Source organism: Camelus dromedarius, chromosome 23 (assembly GCF_036321535.1).
Source record: "Camelus dromedarius isolate mCamDro1 chromosome 23, mCamDro1.pat, whole genome shotgun sequence".
Taxonomy (NCBI): Eukaryota; Metazoa; Chordata; class Mammalia; order Artiodactyla; family Camelidae; genus Camelus; species Camelus dromedarius.
Window position 1 is genome coordinate 29,897,769 of NC_087458.1, and position 23,731 is coordinate 29,921,499.

The following is a 23,731-nucleotide window of genomic DNA, read 5'->3' on the forward strand; positions in this document are numbered from 1 at the left end:
TGAACGAAAGTGTCTCCACATGCTCACTTCTGAGAAATAATTGTATGTGAATGCCATACTTCACCTAGCTTGCTGGGAACACAAAGATTCTTTTCAGTTACAATCTCCACTCCATACATATATATGGGTTGGTACTAGCTCCAAAACTGTTTTACAGTGAAAACTGCGGGAACTTCAAACCGGAAGTAGAAAACAGAATGAGAAACCAGAGTAAAAGTTTCTCCTGCAACCAGATCTCTTTGTGCTAGATGTACGAATGCCTCTCCACATGCTGAGTTCTGAGAAATAATTGTGTGTCAATGCCATCCTTCACCTAGCTTGTTGGGAACACAAAGATTATTTTCAGTTGCAAACTCCATACATATATATTGGGAGGTATTATCTCCAACTCGGTTTTACAGTGGAAACTGCAAGAACTTCAAAACAGCACACGGAAACTGACTGAAAAACCAGAGAAAAATTTCTCCTACAACCTGTTACTTATTTGCTAGATGAAAGCACGTCTCTGCATATGCTCAGTTCTGAGAGATAAGTGTGTGTGAAAGCCGTCCTTCACCTAGCTAGTTGGGAACTCAATGTTTCCTTTCAGTTGCAAATTTACTCCATACATATATATGGGGAGGTAATAGCTCCAACTCGGTTTTACAGTGAAAACTTCAGGACCTTCAATTCGGCACTAGGAAACAGACTGAGAAACGAGAGTAAAAGTTTCCCCTGCAACCCGTTCCCTTTGTGCTAGATGAACGAATGTCTCTCCACATGCTCATATCTGAGAGATAACTGTGTGTGAATGCCATCCTTCACCAGCTTGATGGAAACACAAAGATTCTTTTCAGTTGCAAACTCCATATATATATATTGGGAGGTAGTATCTCCAACTCGGTTTTACACTGAAAACTGCAAGAACTTCAAAAAAGCACAAGGAAATTGACTGAGAAACCAGAGAAAAATTTCTCCTACAACCCGTTCCCAATTTGCTAGATGAAAGCAAGTCTCTGCATATGCTCAGTTCTGAGAGATAATTGTGGGTGAAAGCCGTCCTTCAACTAGCTTGTTGGGAACACAAAGTTTCTTTTCAGTTGCAAACTCCTCTCCATACTTATATAGGGGGAGGTACAACTCCAACACGGTTTTACAGTGAAAACTGCAGTAATTGCAATCCGGCACTAGGAAACAGACTGAGAAACCAGAGAAAAACTTCCCCTGCAACCCGTTCCTTTTGTGCTAGATGAACGAACGTCTCACCACATGCTCAGTTCTGAGAGATAAATGTGTGTGAATGCCATCCTTCACCAGCTTGTTGGAAACACAAAGATTCTTTTCAGTTGCAAACTCCATAAGTATATATTGGGAGGTAGTATCTCCAACTCAGTTTTACAGTGAAAACTGCAAGAACTTCAAAAAGCACAAGGAAACTGACTGAGAAACCAGAGAAAAATTTCTCCTACATCCTGTTCCCTATTTGCTAGATGAAAGCAAGTCTCTGCATATGCTTAGTTCTCAGAGATAAGTGTGGGTGAAAGCCGTCCTTCAACTAGATTGTTGGGAAGACAAACATTCTTTTCAGTTGCAATCTCTACTCCATAAATATATATGGGGAGGTACTAGCTCCAACACTGTTTTACAGTGAAAACTGCAGGAACTTCAAACCGGAACTAGGAAACAGACTGAGAAACCTGAGTAAAAGTTTCCCCTGCAACCCGTTCCCTTTGTGCTAGATGAACGAACGTCTCTCCACATGCTCAGTTCTGAGAGAGAAATGTTTGTGTGAAAGCCGTCCTTCACCTAGTTTGTTGGGAACACAAAGTTTCTTTACAGTTGCAAACTCCACTCCATACATATATATGGGGACGTACTTGCTCCAAAACTATTTTACGGTGAAAACTGCAGGAACTTCAAACTGGCACTAGGAAACACACTGAGAAACCAGAGTAAAAGTTTCTCGTGCAAACCGTTCCTTTTGTGCTAGATGAACGAAGGTGTCTCCACATGCTCAGTTCTGAGAAATAATTGTGTGTGAATGCCATCCTTCAACTAGCTTGTTGGGAACACAAAGATTCTTTTCAGTTGCCAACTCCACTCCATACATATATATGGGGAGGTAATAGCTCCAAATCGGTTTTACAGTGAAAACTGCCGGAACTTCAAACCGGCACAAGGAAACAGACTGAGAAACCAGAGTAAAAGTTTCTCGTGCAACCCGTTCCCTTTGTGCTAGATGAACGAACGTCTCTCCACATGCTCATTTCTGAGAGAGAAATGTGTGTGTGAAAGCCATTCTTCACCTAGCTTGTTGGGAACACAAAGTTTCTTTTCAGTTGCAAACTCCACTCCATACAAATATATTGGGACGTGGTATCTCCAACTCGGTTTTACAGTGAAAACTTCAGGACCTTCAAAACGGCACTAGGAAACAGAGTGAGAAACCGGAGTAAAATTTCCCCTGCAACCAGTTCCCTTTGTGCTAGGTGAACGAAAGTCTCTCCACATGCTCAGTTCTGACAGATAATGTGTGTGAAAGCCATCCTTCACCTAGCTTGTTGGGAACACAAAGTTTCTTTTCAGTTGCAAACTCCACTCCATACATATATATGCGGAGGTTCTAGCTCAAAATCGGTTTTACAGTGAAAACTGCAAAAACTTCAAACAGGCAATAGGAAACAGAGTGAGAAACCAGAGTAAATTTTCCCCTGCAACCCGTTCCCTTTGTGCTAGATGAACGAAGGTGTGTCCACATGCTCAGTTCTGAGAAATAATTGTGTTTGAATGCCATTCTTCAAATAGCTTGTTGGGAACACAAAGATTCTTTTCAGTTGCCAACTCCACTCCATACATATATATGGGGTGTTAAAAGCTCCAACTCGGTTTTACAGTGAAAACTGAAGGAACTTCAAACTGGCACTAGGAAACAGACTGAGGAACCAGAGTAAAAGTTTCTCCTGCAACCAGTTCTCTTTGTGCTAGATGTACGATTGTCTCTCCACATGCTGAGTTCTGAGAAATAATTGTGTGTGAATGCCATTCTTCACCTAGTTTGTTGGGAACACAAAGATTATTTTCAGTTGCAAACTCCATACATATATATTGGGAGGTAGTATCTCCAACTCGGTGTTATTTGAAAACTGCAAGAACTTCAAAACAGCACAAGGAAACTGACTGAGAAACCAGAGAAAAATTTCTCCTACAATCTGTTACCTATTTGCTAGATGAAAGCACGTCTCTGCATATGCTCAGTTCTGAGAGATAAGTGTGTGTGAAAGCCGTCCTTCACCTAGCTAGTTGGGAACTCAATGTTTCCTTTCAGTTGCAAACTCCACTCCATACATATATATGGGGAGGTACTAGCTCCAACTAGGTTTTACAGTGAAAACTGCCGGAACTTCAAACCGGCACTAGGAAACAGACTGAGAAACCAGAGAAGAAGTTTCTCCTGCAACCAGTTCCCTTTGTGCTAGATGAAAGAATGTGTCTCCACATGCTCAGTTCTGAGAAATAATTGTGTGTATGCCATCCTTCACCTAGGTTGTTGGGAACACAAAGATTCTTTTCAGTTGCCAACTCCACTCCATACATATATATGGGGAGGTACTATCTCCAACTCGGTTTTACAGTGAAAACTGCAAGAACTTCAAAAAAGCACAAGGAAGCTGACTGAGACACAAGAGAAAAATTTCTCCTACAAACTGTTACCTATTTGCTAGATGAAAGAAAGTCTCTGCATTTGCTCAGTCCTGAGAGATAAGTGTGGGTGAAAGCCGTCCTTCACCTAGCTTGTTGGGAACACAAAGTTTCTTTTCAGTTGAATCCCACTCCATTCATATATATTGGGAAGTACAAGCTCCAACTCCGTTTTACAGTGAAAACTGAAGGTACTTCAAACCGGCACTAGGAAACAGACTGAGAAACCAGAGTAAAAGTTTCTCGTGCAACCCGTTCCCTTTGTGCTAGATGAACGAAGGTGTCTCCACATGCTCAGTTCTGAGAAATAATTGTGTGTATGCCATCCTTCACCTAGCTTGTTGGGAACACAAAGATTCTTTTCAGTTGCCAACTCCACTCCATACATATATATGGGGAGGTACTCTCTCCAATTCGGTTTTACAGTGAAAACTGCAAGAACTTCAAAAAAGCACAAGGAAACTGACTGAGACACAAGAGAAAAATTTCTCCTACAAACTGTTACCTATTTGCTAGATGAAAGAACGTCTCTGCATATGCTCAGTTCTGAGAGATAAGTGTGGGTGAAAGCCGTCCTTCACCTAGCTTGTTGGGAACATATAGTTTCTTTTCATTTGCAATCTCCACTCCATACATATATATGGATATGTACAAGATCCAACTCGGTTTTACAGTGAAAACTGCAGGAACTTCAAAAAAGCAGAAGGAAACTGACTGAGACACAAGAGAAAAATTTCTCCTACAACCTGATACATATTTGCTAGATGAAAGCACGTCTCTGCATATGCTCAGTTCTGAGAGATAAGTGTGGGTGAAAGCCTTCCTTCACCTAGCTAGTTGGGAACTCAATGTTTCCTTTCAGTTGCAAACTCCACTCCATACATATATATGGGGAGGTAATAGCTCCAACTCGGTTTTACAGTGAAAACTTCAGGACCTTCAAACCGGCACTAGGAAACAGACTGAGAAACGAGAGTATAAGTTTCCCCTGCAAACAGTTCCATTTGTGCTAGATGAACGAATGTCTCTCCACATGCTCAGTTCTGAGAGATAAGTGTGTGAAAGCCGTCCTTCACCTAGCTTGTTTGGAACACAAAGATTCTTTTCAGTTGCAAATTTCACTCCATACATATATATGGGGAGGTACCAGCTCCAACTCGGTTTTACAGTGAAAACTGCAGGAATTGCAATCCGGCACTAGGAAACAGACTGAGAAACCAGAGTAAAATTTCCCCTGCAACCCGTTCCCTTTGTGCTAGATGAACGAACGTCTCTCCACATGCTCAGTTCTGAGAGATAACTGTGTGTGAATGCAATCCTTCACCAGCTTATTGGAAACACAAAGATTCTTTTCAGTTGCAAACTCCATACATTTATATTGGGAGGTAGAATATCCAACTCGGTTTTACAGTGAAAACTGCAAGAACTTCAAAAAAGCACAAGGAAATTGACTGAGAAACCAGAGAAAAATTTCTCCTACAACCTGTTCCCTATTTGCTAGATGAAAGCAAGTCTCTGCATATGCTCAGTTCTGAGAGATAAGTGTGGGTGGAAGGGGTCCTCCAACTACCTTGTTGGGAACACAAAGATTTTTTCATTTGCAATCTCCACTCCATACATATATATGGGGAGGTACTAGCTCCAACACAGTTTTACAGTGAAAACTGCAGGAACTTCAAACAGGAACTAGGAAACAGACTGAGAAACCAGAGTAAAAGTTTCTCCTGCAACCAGTTCCCATTGTGCTAGATGAACGAACGTCTCTGCACATGCTGAGTTCTGAGAGAGAAATGTGTGTGAAAGCCGTCCATCACCTAGCTTGTTGGGAACACAAATTTTCTTTTCCGTTGCCAACTCCACTCCATACATATATATGCGGAGGTTCTAGCTCAAAATCGGTTTTACAGTGAAAACTGCAAAAACTTCAAACAGGCACTAGGAAACAGAGTGAGAAACCAGAGTAAATTTTCCCCTGCAACCCGTTCCCTTTGTGCTAGATGAACGAAGGTGTGTCCAAATGCTCAATTCTGAGAAATAATTGTGTTTGAATCCCATTCTTCAACTAGCTTGTTGGGAACACAAAGATTCTTTTCAGTTGCCTACTCCACTCCATAGATATATATGGGGTGGTACAAGCTCCAACTCTGTTTTACAGTGAAAAATGAAGGAACTTCAAACCGGCACTAGGAAACAGACTGAGGAAACAGAGTAAAAGTTTCTCCTGCAACCAGTTCTATTTGTGCTAGATGTACGATTGTCTCTCCACATGCTGAGTTCTGAGAAATAATTGTGTGTGAATGCCATCCTTCACCTAGTTTGTTGGGAACACAAAGATTATTTTCAGTTGCAAACTCCTTACATATATAATGGGAGGTAGTATCTCCAACTCGGTTTTATTGTGAAAACTGCAAGAACTTCAAAAAAGCACAAGGAAACTGACTGAGACACAAGAGAAAAATTTCTCCTACAACCTGTTACCTATTTGCTAGATGAAAGAACGTCTCTGCATATGCTCAGTTCTGAGAGATAATTGTGGGTGAAAGCCGTCCTTCACCTAGCTTGTTGGGAACACAAAGTTTCTTTTCATTTGCAATCTCCACTCCATACATATATATGGATAGGTACAAGATCCAACTCGGTTTTACAGTGAAAACTGCAGGAACTTCAAAAAAGCAGAAGGAAACTGACTGAGACACAAGAGAAAAATTTCTCCTACAACCTGTTACCTATTTGCTAGATGAACGAACGTCTCTGCATATGCTAAGTTCTGAGAGATAAGTGTGGGTGAAAGCCATCTTTCATCTAGCTAGTTGGGAACTCAAAGTTTCCTTTCAGTTGCAAACTCCACTCCATACATATATATGAGGAGGTAATAGCTCCAACTCAGTTTTACAGTGAAAACTTCAGGACCTTCAAACCGGCACTAGGAAACAGATTTAGAAACGAGAGTATAAGTTTCCCCTGCAACCCGTTCCATTTGTGCTAGATGAACGAATGTCTCTCCACATGCTCAGTTCTGAGAGATAAGTGTGTGAAAGCCGTCCTTCACTTAGCTTGTTGGGAACACAAAGATTCTTTTCAGTTGCAAATTTCACTCCATACATATATATTGGGAGGTACTAGCTCCAACTCGGTTTTACAGTGAAAACTGCAGGAATTGCAATCCGGCACTAGGAAACAGACTGAGAAACCAGAGTAAAATTTCCCCTGCAACCCGTTCCCTTTGTGCTAGATGAACGAACGTCTCTCCACATGCTCAGTTCTGAGAAATAATTGTGTGTATGCCATCCTTCACCTAGCTTGTTGGGAACACAAAGATTCTTTTCAGTGGCCAACTCCACTCCATACATATATATGTGGAGGTACTATCTCCAACTCGGTTTTACAGTGAAAACTGCAGGAATTGCAATCCGGCACTAGGAAACAGACTGAGAAACCAGAGTAAAATTTCCCCTGCAACCCGTTCCCTTTGTGCTAGATGAACGAAGGTGTCTCCACAAGCTCAGTTCTGAGAAATAATTGTGTGTATGCCATCCTTCACCTAGCTTGTTGGGAACACAAAGATTCTTTTCAGTGGCCAACTCCACTCCATACATATATATGGGGAGGTACTATCTCCAACTCGGTTTTACAGTGAAAACTGCAAGAACTTCAAAAAAGCACAAGGAAACTGACTGAGACACAAGAGAAAAATTTCTCCTACAACCTGTTACCTATTTGCTAGATGAAAGAACGTCTCTGCATATGCTCATTTCTGAGAGATAAGTGTGGGTGAAAGCCGTCCTTCACCTAGCTTGTTGGGAACACAAAGTTTCTTTTCATTTGCAATCTCCACTCCATACATATATATGGATAGGTACAAGATCCAACTCGGTTTTACAGTGAAAACTGCAGGAACTTCAAAAAAGCACTAGGAAACTGACTGAGACACAAGAGAAAAATTTCTCCTACAACCTGTTACCTATTTGCTAGATGAAAGCACGTCTCTGCATATGCTCAGTTCTGAGAGATATGTGTGGGTTAAGAGCCATCCTTCACCTAGCTAGTTGGGAACTCAATGTTTCCTTTCATTTGCAAACTCCACTCCAAACATATATATGGGGACGTAATAGCTCCAACTCGGTTTGACAGTGAAAACTTCAGGACCTTCAAACCGGCACTAGGAAAGAGTTTTAGAAACGAGAGTATAAGTTTCCACTGCAACCCGTTCCATTTGTGCTAGATGAACGAATGACTCTCCACATGCTCAGTTCTGAGATATAAGTGTGTGAAAGCCGTCCTTCACCTAGCTTGTTGGGAACACAATGATTCTTTTCAGTTGCAAACTTCACTCCATACATATATATGGGGAGGTACTAGCTCCAACTCGGTTTTACAGTGAAAACTGCAGGAATTGCAATCCGGCACTAGGAAACAGACTGAGAAACCAGAGTAAAATTTCCCCTGCAACCCGTTCCCTTTGTGCTAGATGAACGAACGTCTCTCCACATGCTCAGTTCTGAGAGATAACTGTGTGTGAATGCAATCCTTCACCAGCTTGTTGGAAACACAAAGATTCTTTTCAGTTGCAAACTCCATACATATATATTGGGAGGTAGTATCTCCAACTCGGTTTTACAGTGAAAACTGCAAGAACTTCAAAAAAGCACAAGGAAACTGACTGAGAAACCAGAGAAAAATTTCTCCTACAACCTGTTCCCTATTTGCTAGATGAAAGCAAGTCTCTGCATATGCTCAGTTCTGAGAGATAAGTGTGGGTGAAAGCGGTCCTTCAACTAGCTTGTTGGGAACACAAAGATTCTTTTCAGTTGCAATCTCCACTCCATACATATATATGGGGAGGTACTAGCTCCAACTCGGTTTTACAGTGAAAACTGCAGGAACTTCAAACAGGAACTAGGAAACAGACTGAGAAACCAGAGTAAAAGTTTCTCCTGCAACCAGTTCCCATTGTGCTAGATGAACGAACGTCTCTCCACATGCTCAGTTCTGAGAGATAACTGTGTGTGAAAGCCGTCCATCACCTAGCTTGTTGGGAACACAAATTTTCTTTTCCGTTGCCAACTCCACTCCATACATATATATGGGGTGGTACAAGTTCCAACTCGGTTTTACAGTGAAAACTGCAGGAACTTCATACCAGCACTAGGGAACAGACTGAGGAAACAGAGTAAAAGATTCCCCTGCAACCAGTTCCCTTAGTGCTAGATGAACGAAGGTCTCTCCACATGCTCAGTTCTGAGAGATAATTGTGTGTGAAAGACGACCTTCACGTAGCTTGTTGGGAACGCAAAGTTACTTTTCAGTTGCAATCTCCACTCCATACATATATATGGATAGGTACAACATCCAACTCGGTTTTACAGTGAAAACTGCAGGAACTTCAAAAAAGCACAAGGAAACTGACTGAGACACAAGAGAAAAATTTCTCCTACAACCTGATACATATTTGCTAGATGAAAGCACGTCTCTGCATATGCTCAGTTCTGAGAGATAAGTGTGAGTTAAAGCCATTCTTCACCTAGCTAGTTGGGAACTCAAAGTTTCCTTTCAGTTGCAAACTCCACTCCATACATATATATGGGGAGGTACTAGCTCCAACTCGGTTTTATAGTGAAAACTGCAGGAAATTCAAACGGGCACTAGGAAACAGACTGAGGAACCAGAGTAAAAGTTACCCTGGAAACCGTTCCTTTTTTGTTTGATGAACGAGCGTCTCTCCACATGCTCTGTTCTCAGAGATAAGTGTGTGTGAAATCCTTTCTTCGCCTAGCTTGTTGGGAACTCCAAGTTTCCTTTCAGTTGCAAACTCCACTCCATATATGTATATGGGGATGTACTCTCTCAAAATCAGTTTTACACAGAAAACTGCATTACATTCAAACCGGCACTAGGAAACAGACTGAGAAACCAGAGTAAAAGTTTCTACTTCAACCCGTTCCATTTGTGCTAGATGAACGATCGTCTCTCCACATGCTCAGTTCTGAGAGATAAGTTTGTGTGAAAGCCGCCCTTCAGCTACCTTGTAGGGAACACAAAGTTTCTTTACATTTGCAAACTCCACTTATACATATATATGGGTAGGTACTAGCGCCAACTCGGTTTTACAGTGAAAACTGCAGGATCTTCATCAGGCACTAGGAAACAGACTGAGAAAACAGAGTAAAAGTTTCTACAGCAATCCGTTCCCTTTGTGCTAAATGAACGAACGTCTCTCCACATGCTCAGTTCTGAGAGATAAGTTTGTGTGAAAGCCGCCCTTCACCTAGCTTGTTCGGAACACAAAGATTCTTTTCAGATGCAAACTCCACTCCATACATATATATGGGGAAGTACTAGCTCCAAATCGTTTTTACAGTGAAAACTGCAGGATCTTCAAAACGGCATAAGGAAACAGACTGAGAAACCAGAGTATAAGTTTCTCCAGCAACCTGTTCCCCATTTGCTAGATGAAAGCACGCCTCTGCGTATGCTCAGTTCTGAGAGATAAGTGTGTGTGAAAGCCGTCCTTCACCTAGCTTGTTGGGAACACAAAGTTACTATTCAGTTGCAATCTCCAATCCATACTTATATATATGGAGGTACTAGCTCCAACTCGGTTTTATAGTGAAAACTGCAGGATCTTCAAAACGGCATAAGGAAACAGACTGAGAAACCAGAGTATAAGTTTCTCCTGCAACCAGTTCCAAATGTGCTAGATGAACGAACGTATCTCCACATGCTCAGATCTGAGAGATAAGTGTGTGTGAAAGCCGTCCTTCACCTAGCTTGTTGGGAACACAAAGTTTCTTTTCAGTTGAAAACTCCACTCCATACATATATATGGGGAGGTACTAGCTCCAAATCGGTTTTACACTGAACTGCAGGAACTTCAAACCGGCACTAGGAAACAGACTGAGAAAACAGAGTAATATTATTTCTTGCAAACCGTTCCCTTTCTGCTAGATGAACGAATGTCTCTCAATGCTTAGTTCTGAGAGATAAGTGCGTGTAAAAACCGTCCTTCACATAGCTTGATGGGAACACAAAGTTTCTTTTCAGTTGCAAACTCCACTCCATACATATATATGGGGAGGTACAACCTCCAACTCGGTTTTACAGAGAAAACTGCTGAAATTCAAACAGGCACTAGGAAACAGAGTGAGAAACCACAGTAAAAGTTTCTCCTGCAACCCATTCCCTTTGTGCTAGATGAACGAACGTCTCTCCACATGGTCAGTTCTGAGATTTAAGTGTGTGTGAAAGCCATCCTTCACCTAGCTTTTTGGGAACTCAAAGTTTCCTTTCAGTTGCAAATTCCACTCCTTACATATATACCTGGAGGTACTAGCTCCAACTCGGTTTTACAGTGAAAACTGCAGGAACTTCAAACGGGCATTGGAAACAGACTGAGAAATAACAGTAAAAGTTTCTCCTGCAACCCGTTCCCTTTGTGATAGATGAACTAACGTCTCTCCACATGCTCAGTTCTGAGAGATAATTGTGTGTGAAAGCCGTATTTCAACTAGCTTGTAGGGAACACAAAGTTTCTTTTCAGTTGCAAACTCCACTCTATACATATATAAGGGGTGGTACAAGCTCCAAATTGGTATTACAGTGAAAACTGCAGGAACTTCATCCAGCACTAGGAAACAGACTGAGAAACCAGAGTAAAAGTTTCCCCTGCAAACCGTTCCCTTTGTGCTAGATGAACGAACGTCTCTCCACATGCTCAGATCTGAGAGATAAGTGTGTGTGTAAGCCGTACTTCACCTAGCTTGTTGGGGACACAAATTTTCTTTCCCGTTGCAATCTCCAGTCCATACATATATATGAGGAGGTACTAGCTCCAACTCGGTTTAACAGTGGAAACTGCAGGAACTTCAAACCGGCACTAGGAAACAGAATGAGAAACCAGAGTTAAAGTTTCTCGTGAAACCCGTTCCCTTTGTGCTAGATGAACGAACGTCTCTCCACATGCTCAGTTCTGAGAGTTAAGTGTGTGTGAAAGCCGTCCTTCACCTAGCTTGTTTGGAACACAAAGATTCTTTTCAGTTGTAAACTCCACTCCATACATATATATGGGGAGATACTAGATCCAAATCGGTTTTACAGTGAAAACTGCTGGAACTTCAAGCCGACTCTAGGAAATAGACTGAGAACCCAGAGTAAAAGTTTCTCCTACAACCCGTTCCATTTGTGCTAGATGAACGAATCTCTCTCCACATGCTCAGTTATGTGAGATAAGTGTCTGTGAAAGGCATCCTTCACCTAGCTTATTGGGAACAAATAGATTCATTTCAGTTGTAAACTCCATACATATATATGGGGAGGTACTATCTCCAACTCGGTTTTACAGTGAAAACTGCAGGAACTTCAAACCGGCACTAGGAAACTTACCGAGAAACACGAGAAAAATTTCTCAAAGAACCCGTTCCCTTTGTGCTAGATGAACGAACGTCTCTCCACATGCTCAGTTCTGAGAGTTAAGTGTGTGTGAAAGCCGTCCTTCACCTAGCTTGTTTGGAACACAAAGATTCTTTTCAGTTGCAAACTCCACTCCATACATTTATATGGGGAGGTACTAGCTCCAAGTCGTTTTCACAGTGAAAACTCAAGAAATTCTAACCGGCACTAGGAAACAGACTGTGGAAACAGAGTAAAAGTTTCTACTGAAATCCGTTCCCTTTGTGCTTGATGAACGAACGACTCTCCACATCCTCAGTTCTGAGAGAAATGTGTGAGTGAAAGCCGTACTTCTAACTAGCTTGTTGGGAACACAAAGCTTCTTTTCATTTGCAAACACCACTCTATACATATATATGGGGAGGTACTTGCTCCAACTCGGTTTTACAGAGAAAACTGCTGAACTTCAAACAGGCAGTAGGAAACAGTGTGAGAAACCAGAGTAAAAGTTTCTCCTACAACCCGTTACCTTTGTGCTAGATGAACGAACGTCTCTCCACATGCTCTGTTCAGAGAGATAAGTGTGTGTGAAAGCCGTCCTTCACCTAGCTTGTTGGGAACACAAGGATTCTTTTCAGTCTCAAAACCCACTCCATGTATGTATATGGGGAGGTACAAGCTCCAACTCGGTTTTACAGTGAAAACTGCAGGAACTTCAAACCGGCACTAGGAAACAGACTGAGAAACCAGAGTAAAATTTCTCCTGCAACCTGTTCCCTTTGTGCTAGATGAACGAACGTCTCTCCACATGCTCATTTCTGAGAGATAATTGTTTGTGAAAGCCGTCCTTCACCTAGCTTTTTGGGAACACAAAGTTTCTTTTCAGTTGCTAACCGCACTCTATATATATATATGGGCATGTACAAGCTCCAACTCGGTTTTACAGTGAATACTGCAAAAACTACAAAACAGCACAAGGAAACTGACTGAGAAACCAGGGGAAAATTTCTCCTACAATCTGTTCCCTATTTGCTAGATGAAAGCACGTCTCTGCATATGCTCAGTTCTGAGAGATATGTGTGTGGGAAAACCGTCCTTCACCCAGCTTGTTGGGAACACAAAGTTTCTTTTCAGGTGCAAACTCCACTCCATAAATATATATGAGTAGCTACAAGCTCCAACTCCGTTTAACAGTGAAAACTGCAGGAACTTCAAACGGGCACTAGGAAACAGACTGAGAAACCAGTGTAAAAGTTTAACTTGCAACCCGTTCCCTTTTTCCTAGATGAACGAACGTCTCTCCACATGCTCTGTTCAGAGAGATAAGTGTGTGTGAAAGCCGACCTTCACCTAGCTTGTTGGGAACACAAAGATTCTTTTCAGTCTCAAAACAAACTCCATGTATATATATGGGGAGGTACAAGCTCCAACTTGGTTTTACAGTGAAACCTGCAGGAACTTCAAGCCAGCACTAGGAAACAGACTGATAAATCAGAGAAAAAGTTTCCCTGCTACACGTTCCCTTTGTGCTAGAGGAACGAACGTCTCTCCACATGCTCAGTTCTGAGAGATAAGTGTGTGTGAAAGCCGTCCTTCACTTAGCTTGTTGGGAACACAATTTTCTTTTCAGTTGCAAACTCCTGTTCATACATATATATGGGGAGGTACCTTTTCCAACTCGGTTTTACAGTGAAAACTGCAGGAACTTCAAACAGGCACTATGTAACACACTGAGAAACCAGAGTAAAAGTTTCTCCTGCAACCCGTTCCCATTGTGCTAGATGAACGAACGTCTCTCCACATGCTCATTTCTGAGAAATAAGTGTGTGTGAAAGCCGTCCTTCACTTAGCTTGTTGGGAACTCAAAGTTTCTTTTCAGTTGCAAACTCCACTTCATACATATATATGGGGAGGTACTATTTCCAACTCGGTTTTACAGTGAAAACTGCAGGAACTTCAAACCGGCACTAGGAAACAGACTGAGAAACTAGAGTAAAAGTTTCTCCTGCAACCCGTTCCCTTTGTGCTAGATGAACGAACGTCCCTCCACATGCTCAGTTCTGAGAGATTAGTGTGTGTAAAAGCCGTCCTTCACCTAGCTTGTTTGGAATACAAAGTTTCTTTTCAGTTGCATACTCCAATCCATACATATATATGGGGAGGTACTAGTTCCAACTCGGTTTTACAGTGAAAACTGCAGGAAATTCACACCGGCACTAGGAAACAGACTGAGAAACCAGAGTAAAAGTTTCTCCTGCAACACGTTCCCTTTGTGCTAGATGAACGAACGTCTCTCCACATGCTCAGTTCTGAGAGATAAGTGTGTGTGAAAGCCGTTCTTCACCTAGCTTGTTGGGAACACAAAGTTTCTTTTCATTTACAAACACTAATCCATACATATATATGGGGAGGTACTAGTTCCAACCCTGTTTTACAGTGAAAACTGCAGGAAATTCAAACGGGCACTAGGAAACAGACTGAGAAACCAGAGTAAATTTCTCCTGCAACCTGTTCCCTTTGTGCTAGATGAACGAACGTCTCTCCACATGCTCATTTCTGAGAGATAAGTGTGTGTGAAAGCCGTCCCTAACCTAGCTTGTTGGGAACACAAAGTTTATTTTCAGTTGCTAACTGCAGTCCATACATATATATGGGGTGGTACTAGCTCCAACTCGGTTTTACAGTGTAAACTGCAGGAAGTTCAAACCGGCACGAGGAAACACACTGAGAAATCAGAGTAAAAGTTTCACCTGCAAAACGTTCCCTTTGTGCTAGATAAACGAACGTCTCTCCACATGCTCAGGACTGAGAGATAAGTTTGTGTGAAAGCCGTCCTTCATTTAGCTTGTTGGGAACACAATGATTCTTTTCAGTTGCAAAGTCCAGTTCGTACATATATATGGGGAGGTACCATTTCCAACTCGGTTTTACAGTGAAAACTGCAGGATCTTCAAACAGGCACTAAGTAACAGACTGAGAAACCAGAGTAAAAGTTTCTCCTGCAATCCGTTCCCATTGTGCTAGATTAATGAACGTCTCTACACATGCTCAATTCTGAGAAATAAGTGTGTGTGAAAGCCGTCCTTCACCTTACTTGTTGGGAACACAAAGTTCCTTTTCATTTGCAAACCCTACTCCATACATATATATGGGGAGGTACTAGTTCCAACCCGGTTTTACAGTGAAAACTGCAGGAACTTCAAACCGACACTAGGAAACAGACTGAGAAACCTGAGTAAAATTTCTCCTGCAACCTGTTCCCTTTGTGCTAGAAGAACAAACGTCTCTCCACATGCTCAGTTCTGTGAGATAAATGTGTGTGAAAGCCGTCCTTCACCTAGCTTGTTGGGAACACAAAGTTTCTTTTCAGTTGCAAACTCCACTCCATACATATATATGGGGTGGTACTAACTCCAACTCGGTTTTACAGTGAAATCTGCAGGAACATCAAACCGGCACTAGGAAACAGACTGAGAAACCAGAGTAAAAGTTTCCCCTGCAACCCGTTCCTTTTGTGCTAGATGAACGAACGTCTCTCCACATTCTCAGTTCCGAGGGTTAAGTGTGTGTGAAAGCCGTGCCTCACCTAGCTTGTTGGTAACACTTAGTTTCTTTTCAGTTGCAAACTCCAAGTCATACATATATATGGGGATGTACTATTTCCAAATCGGTTTTACAGTGAAAACTGCAGGAAACTAACACCGGCATTAGGAAACAGTATGAGAAACCAGAGTCATAGTTTCTCCTGCAACCCGTTCCCATTGTGCTAGATGAACGAACGTCTCTCCACATGCTCAGTTCTGAGAGATAAGTGTGTATGAAAGCCGTCCTTCACCTAGTTTGTTGGGAACACAAAGTTTCTTTTCAGTTTCAAACTCCACTCCATACATATATATGGGGAGTTACTAGATCCAACTTGGTTTTACAGTGAAAACTGCAGGAACTTCAAACCCGCACTAGGAAACAGACTAAGAAACCAGAGTAAAAGTTTCTCCTGCAACCCGTTCCCTTTGTGCTAGATGAACGAACGTCTCTCCACATGCTCAGTTCTGAGAGATAAGTGTGTTTGAAAGCCGTTCTTCAACTAGCTTGTTGGGAAAACAAAGTTTCTTTTCAGTTGCAAACTCCACTCCATACATATATATGGGTAGATACTAGCTCCAACTCGGTTTTACAGTGAATACTGCAGGAACTTCAAACCGGCACTAGGAAACACACTGAGAATCCAGAGTAAAAGTTTCTCCTGCTACCCGTTCCCTTTGTGCTAGATGAACGAACGTCTCTCCACATGACCAGTTCTGAGAGATAAGTGTGTGTGAAAGCCGTTCTTCACCTAGCTTGTTGGGAACACAAAGTTTCTTTTAAGTTGCAAACTCCACTCCATATATATATATGGGGAGGTACTAGTTCCAACTTGGTTTTACAGTGAAAACTGCAGGAACTTCAAACCGGCACTAGGAAACAGACTGAGAATCCAGAGTAAAAGTTTCTCCTGCTACCCGTTCCCTTTGTGCTAGATGAATGAATGTCTCTCCACATGCTCATTTCTGAGAGATAATTGTGTGTGAAATCCGTCCTTCACCTAGCTTCTTGGGAATACAAAGATTCTTTTCAGGTGCAAAACCCAATCCATACATATATAAGGGGAGGTACTTGTTCCAACTCGGTTGTACAGTGAAAACTGCAGGAAACTCTCACCGGCATTAGGAAACAGAATGAGAAACAAGAGTCATAGTTTCCCCTGCAACCCGTTCCCATTGTGCTAGATGAACGAACGTCTCTCCACATGCTCATTTCTGAGAGATAAGTGTGTGTGAAAGCCGTCCCTAACCTAGCTTGTTGGGAACACAAAGTTTATTTTCAGTTGCTAACTGCAGTCCATACATATATATGGGGTGGTACTAGCTCCAACTCGGTTTTACAGTGTAAACTGCAGGAAGTTCAAACCGGCACGAGGAAACACACTGAGAAATCAGAGTAAAAGTTTCACCTGCAAAACGTTCCCTTTGTGCTAGATAAACGAACGTCTCTCCACATGCTCAGGACTGAGAGATAAGTTTGTGTGAAAGCCGTCCTTCATTTAGCTTGTTGGGAACACAATGATTCTTTTCAGTTGCAAAGTCCAGTTCGTACATATATATGGGGAGGTACCATTTCCAACTCGGTTTTACAGTGAAAACTGCAGGATCTTCAAACAGGCACTAAGTAACAGACTGAGAAACCAGAGTAAAAGTTTCTCCTGCAATCCGTTCCCATTGTGCTAGATTAATGAACGTCTCTACACATGCTCAATTCTGAGAAATAAGTGTGTGTGAAAGCCGTCCTTCACCTTACTTGTTGGGAACACAAAGTTCCTTTTCATTTGCAAACCCTACTCCATACATATATATGGGGAGGTACTAGTTCCAACCCGGTTTTACAGTGAAAACTGCAGGAACTTCAAACCGGCACTAGGAAACAGACTGAGAAACCAGAGTAAAATTTCTCCTGCAACCTGTTCCCTTTGTGCTAGAAGAACAAACGTCTCTCCACATGCTCAGTTCTGTGAGATAAATGTGTGTGAAAGCCGTCCTTCACCTAGCTTGTTGGGAACACAAAGTTTCTTTTCAGTTGCAAACTCCACTCCATACATATATATGGGGTGGTACTAACTCCAACTCGGTTTTACAGTGAAATCTGCAGGAACATCAAACCGGCACTAGGAAACAGACTGAGAAACCAGAGTAAAAGTTTCCCCTGCAACCCGTTCCTTTTGTGCTAGATGAACGAACGTCTCTCCACATTCTCAGTTCCGAGGGTTAAGTGTGTGTGAAAGCCGTCCCTCACCTAGCTTGTTGGTAACACTTAGTTTCTTTTCAGTTGCAAACTCCAAGTCATACATATATATGGGGATGTACTATTTCCAAATCGGTTTTACAGTGAAAACTGCAGGAAACTAACACCGGCATTAGGAAACAGTATGAGAAACCAGAGTCATAGTTTCTCCTGCAACCCGTTCCCATTGTGCTAGATGAACGAACGTCTCTCCACATGCTCAGTTCTGAGAGATAAGTGTGTATGAAAGCCGTCCTTCACCTAGTTTGTTGGGAACACAAAGTTTCTTTTCAGTTTCAAACTCCACTCCATACATATATATGGGGAGTTACTAGATCCAACTTGGTTTTACAGTGAAAACTGCAGGAACTTCAAACCCGCACTAGGAAACAGACTAAGAAACCAGAGTAAAAGTTTCTCCTGCAACCCGTTCCCTTTGTGCTAGATGAACGAACGTCTCTCCACATGCTCAGTTCTGAGAGATAAGTGTGTTTGAAAGCCGTTCTTCAACTAGCTTGTTGGGAAAACAAAGTTTCTTTTCAGTTGCAAACTCCACTCCATACATATATATGGGTAGATACTAGCGCCAACTCGGTTTTACAGTGAATACTGCAGGAACTTCAAACCGGCACTAGGAAACACACTGAGAATCCAGAGTAAAAGTTTCTCCTGCTACCCGTTCCCTTTGTGCTAGATGAACGAACGTCTCTCCACATGACCAGTTCTGAGAGATAAGTGTGTGTGAAAGCCGTTCTTCACCTAGCTTGTTGGGAACACAAAGTTTCTTTTAAGTTGCAAACTCCACTCCATATATATATATGGGGAGGTACTAGTTCCAACTTGGTTTTACAGTGAAAACTGCAGGAACTTCAAACCGGCACTAGGAAACAGACTGAGAATCCAGAGTAAAAGTTTCTCCTGCTACCCGTTCCCTTTGTGCTAGATGAATGAATGTCTCTCCACATGCTCATTTCTGAGAGATAATTGTGTGTGAAATCCGTCCTTCACCTAGCTTCTTGGGAATACAAAGATTCTTTTCAGGTGCAAAACCCAATCCATACATATATAAGGGGAGGTACTTGTTCCAACTCGGTTGTACAGTGAAAACTGCAGGAAACTCTCACCGGCATTAGGAAACAGAATGAGAAACAAGAGTCATAGTTTCCCCTGTAACCCGTTCCCATTGTGCTAGATGAACGAACGTCTCTCCACATGCTCATTTCTGAGAGATAAGTGTGTGTGAAAGCCGTCCCTAACCTAGCTTGTTGGGAACACAAAGTTTATTTTCAGTTGCTAACTGCACTCCATACATATATATGGGGTGGTACTAGCTCCAACTCGGTTTTACAGTGTAAACTGCAGGAACTTCAAACCGGCACGAGGAAACACACTGAGAAATCAGAGTAAAAGTTTCACCTGCAAAACGTTCCCTTTGCGCTAGATAAATGAACGTCTCTCCACATGCTCAGGACTGAGAGATAAGTTTGTGTGAAAGCCGTCCTTCATTTAGCTTGTTGGGAACACAATGATTCTTTTCAGTTGCAAAGTCCAGTTCGTACATATATATGGGGAGGTACCATTTCCAACTCGGTTTTACAGTGAAAACTGCAGGATCTTCAAACAGGCACTAAGTAACAGACTGAGAAACCAGAGTAAAAGTTTCTCCTGCAATCCGTTCCCATTGTGCTAGATGAATGAACGTCTCTACACATGCTCAATTCTGAGAAATAAGTGTGTGTGAAAGCCGTCCTTCATTTATTTTGTTGGGAACTCAAATTTTCTTTTCAGTTGCAAACTCCTATCCATACATATATATGGGGAGGTTCTAGCTCCAACTCGGTTTTACAGTGAAAACTGCAGGAACTTCAAACCGGCACTAGGAAACAGACTGAGAAACCAGAGTAAAAGTTTCTCCAGCAACCCGTTCCATTTGTGCTAGGTGAACGAAAGTCTCTCCACTTGCTCAATTCTGAGAGATAAGTGTGTGTGAAAGCCGTCCTTCACCTAGCTTGTTGGGAATACAATGTTTCTTTTAAGTTGCAAACTCCAATCCATACATATATATGGGGTGGTACTAGTTCCAACTCGGTTTTACAGTGAAAACTGCAGGAATTTCACACCGGCACTAGGAAACAGAATGAGAAACCAGAGTCAAAGTTTCTCCTGCAACCCGTTCCCTTTGTGCTAGATGAACGAACGTCTCTCCACATGCTCAGTTCTGAGAGATATGTGTGTGTGAAAGCCGTCCTTCATCTAGCTTGTTGGGAACACAAAGTTTCTTTTCAGTTTCAAACTACACTCCATACATATATATGGGGAGGTACTAGATCCAAATTTGTTTACAGTGAAAACTGCAGGAACTTCAAACCCGCACTAGGAAACAGACTAAGAAACCAAAGTAAAAGTTTCTCCTGCAACCCGTTCCCTTTGTGCTAGATGAACGAACGTCTCTCCACATGCTCAGTTCTGAGAGATAAGTGTGTGTGAAAGCAGTTCTTCAACTAGCTTGTTGGGAAAACAAAGTTTCTTTTCAGTTGCAAACTCCAATCCATACATATATATGGGTAGATTCTTGGTCCAACTCGGTTTTACAGTGAAAACTGCAGGAACTTCAAACCGGCACTAGGAAACACACTGAGAATCCAGAGTAAAAGTTTCTCCTGCTACCCGTTCCCTTTGTGCTAGATGAACGAACGTCTCTCCACATGCTCATTTCTGAGAGATAAGTGTGTGTGAAAGCCGTTCTTCACGTAGCTTGTTGGGAACACAAAGTCTCTTTTAAGTTGAAAACTCCACTCCATATATATATATGGTGAGGTACTAGTTCCAACTTGGTTTTACAGTGAAAACTGCAGGAACTTCAAACCTGCACCAGGAAACAGACTGAGAATCCAGAGTAAAAGTTTCTCCTGCTACCCGTTCCCTTTGTGCTAGATGAACGAAGGTGTCTCCACATGTTCAGTTCTGAGAAATAATTGTGTTTGAATGCCATTCTTCAACTAGCTTGTTGGGAACACAAAGATTATTTTCAGTTGCAAACTCCAATCCATACATATATATGGTGTGGAACTAACTCCAACACAGTTTAACAGTGAAAACTGCAGGAAATTATAACCGGCACTAGGAAACAGACTGAGAAACCAGAGTAAAAGTTTCTCGTGCAACCCCTTCCCTTTGTGCTAGAAGAAAGAAAGTCTCTCCACATGCTCCGTTCTGAGAGATAAGTGTGTGTGAAAGCCGTCCTTCACATAGCTTGTTTGGAACACAAAGTTTCTTTTCAGTTGCAAACTCCACTCCTTACATATATATGGGGAGTACTAGCTCCAACTAGGTTTTACAGTGAAATCTGCAGGAACTTAAAACCGGCACTAGGAAACAGACTGAGAAACCAGAGTAAAATTTCCCCTGCAACCCGTTCCCTTTGTCCTAGATGAACGAACGTCTCTCCACATGCTCTGGTCTGAGAGATAATTGTGTGTGAAAGCCGTCCTTCACCTAGCTTGTTGGGAACACAAAGTTTCTTTTCAGTTGCAAACTCCACTCCTTACATATATATGTGGAGGTACTAGCTCCAACTAGGTTTTACAGTGAAAACTGCAGGAAATTCAAACGGGCACTAGGAAACAGACTGAGAAACCAGAGTAAAAGTTTCTCCTGCCACCCGTTCCAACTGTGCTAGATGAACGAACGTCTCTCCACATTCTCATTTATGATTGATAAGTGTGTGTTAAAGCCGTACTTCACCTAGCTTGTTGTGAACACAAAGTTTCTTTTCAGTTGCAAACTCCACTCCATACATATATATGCGGAGGTACTAGCTCCAACACTCTTTTACAGTGAAAACTGCAGGAACTTCAAACCGGCACTAGGAAACAGACTGAGAAACCAGAGCAAAAGTTTCCCCTGCCACAAGATCACTTTGTGCTAGATGAACGAACGTCTTTCCACATGCTCAGTTCTGTGAGGTAATTGTGTGTGTAAGGCGTCCTTCAACTAGCTTGTTGGTAACACAAAGTTTCTTTTCAGTTGCAAAATCCATTCCATGTATATATATGGTGAGGTACTTGCTCCAACTCGGTTTTACAGTAAAAACTGCAGGAAATTCAAACCGGCACTAGGAAACAGACTGAGGAACCAGAGTAAAAATTTCTCCTGCAACCCGTTCCCTTTGTGCTAGATGAACGAACGTCTCTCAACATGCTCATTTCTGAGAGATAATTCTGTGTGAAAGACGAACTTCACGTAGCTTGTTGGGAACACAAAGGTTCTTTTAATTTGCAAACTTCACTTCATACATATATATGGGGAGGTACTAGCTCCAATTCGGTTTTACACTGAAAACTGCAAGCACTTCAAAACAGCACAAGGAAACTGACTGAGAAACAATGGAAAAATTTCTCCTAAAACCTGTTCCCTTTTGCTAGATGAAAGCACGTCTCTGCATATGCTCAGTTCTGAGATATAAGTGTGTGTGAAAGCCCTACTTCACTTAGCTTGTTGGGACTCAAAGTTTCCTTTCAGTTGCAAACTCCATTCCATACATATATATGGGGAGGTACTAGCTCCAACTCGGTTTTACAGTGAAAACTGCAGGACCTTCAAACCGGCAGTAGGAAACAGACTGAGAAACCAGAGTAAAAGTTTCTCCTGCAACCCGTTCCAACTGTGCTAGATGAACGAAAGTATCTAAACATGCTCAGATCTGAGAGATAAGTGTGTGTGAAAGCCGTCCTTCACCTAGCTTGTTGGGAACACAAAGTTTCTTTTCAGTTGAAAACTCCACTCCATACATATATATGGGGAGGTAATAGATCCATATCGGTTTTACACTGAACTGCAGAAACTTCAAACCGGCACTAGGAAAAAGACTAAAATCCCAGAGTAAATGTTTCTGCTTACAACCCATTACCAACTGTGCTAGATGAACGAACGTCTCTCCACATGCTCAGTTCTGAGAGATATGTGTGTGTGAATGCCGTCCTTCACCTAGCTTGCTGGGAACACAAAGTTTCTTTTCTGTTCCAAACTCCACTCCATACATATATATGGTCAGGTACTAGCTCCAAATCGGTTTTACAGTGAAAACTGCAAGAACTTCAAACCGGCAATAGGAAACAGACTGAGAAACCAGAGTAAAATTTCCCCTGCAACCCGTTCCCTTTGTGCTAGATGAACGAACGTCTCTCCACATGCTCAGGTCTGAGAGATAAGTGTGTGTGAAATCCATCCTTCACCAAGCTTGTTGGGAATTCAAAGATTATTTTCATTTGCCAACTCCACTCCATTCATATATATGGGGAGGTACAATCTCCAAATCTGTTTTACAGTGAAAACTGCAGGAACTTCAAACCGGCACAAGGAAACTGACTGAGAAACCAGAGAAAAATTTCCCCCACATACTTTTCCCTATTTGCTACATGAAAGCACGTCCCTGAATAGACTCTGTTCTGAGAGAAATATGTGTGTGAAAGCCGTACTTCACATAGCTTGCTGGAAAAACAAAATAACTTTTCTGTTGCAAACCCCACTCCATACATACATATGGGGAGGTACTAGCTCTCACTCGGTTTTACAGTGAAAACTGCAGGAACTTCAACCCGGCACTAGGAAACAGACTGAGAAACCAGAGTATAACTTTCTCCTGCAATCCGTTCCGTTTGTGCTAGATGAACGATCGTCTCTCCACATGCTCAGTTCTGAGAGAAAATTCTGTGTGAAAGCCGTCCTTCACCTAGCTTGCTGGGAACACAAAGTTTCTATTAAGTTGCAATCTCCAATCCATACATATATATGTAGATGTAATAGCTCAAAATCGATTTTATAGTGAAATCTCTGGATCTTCAAACCGGCACTA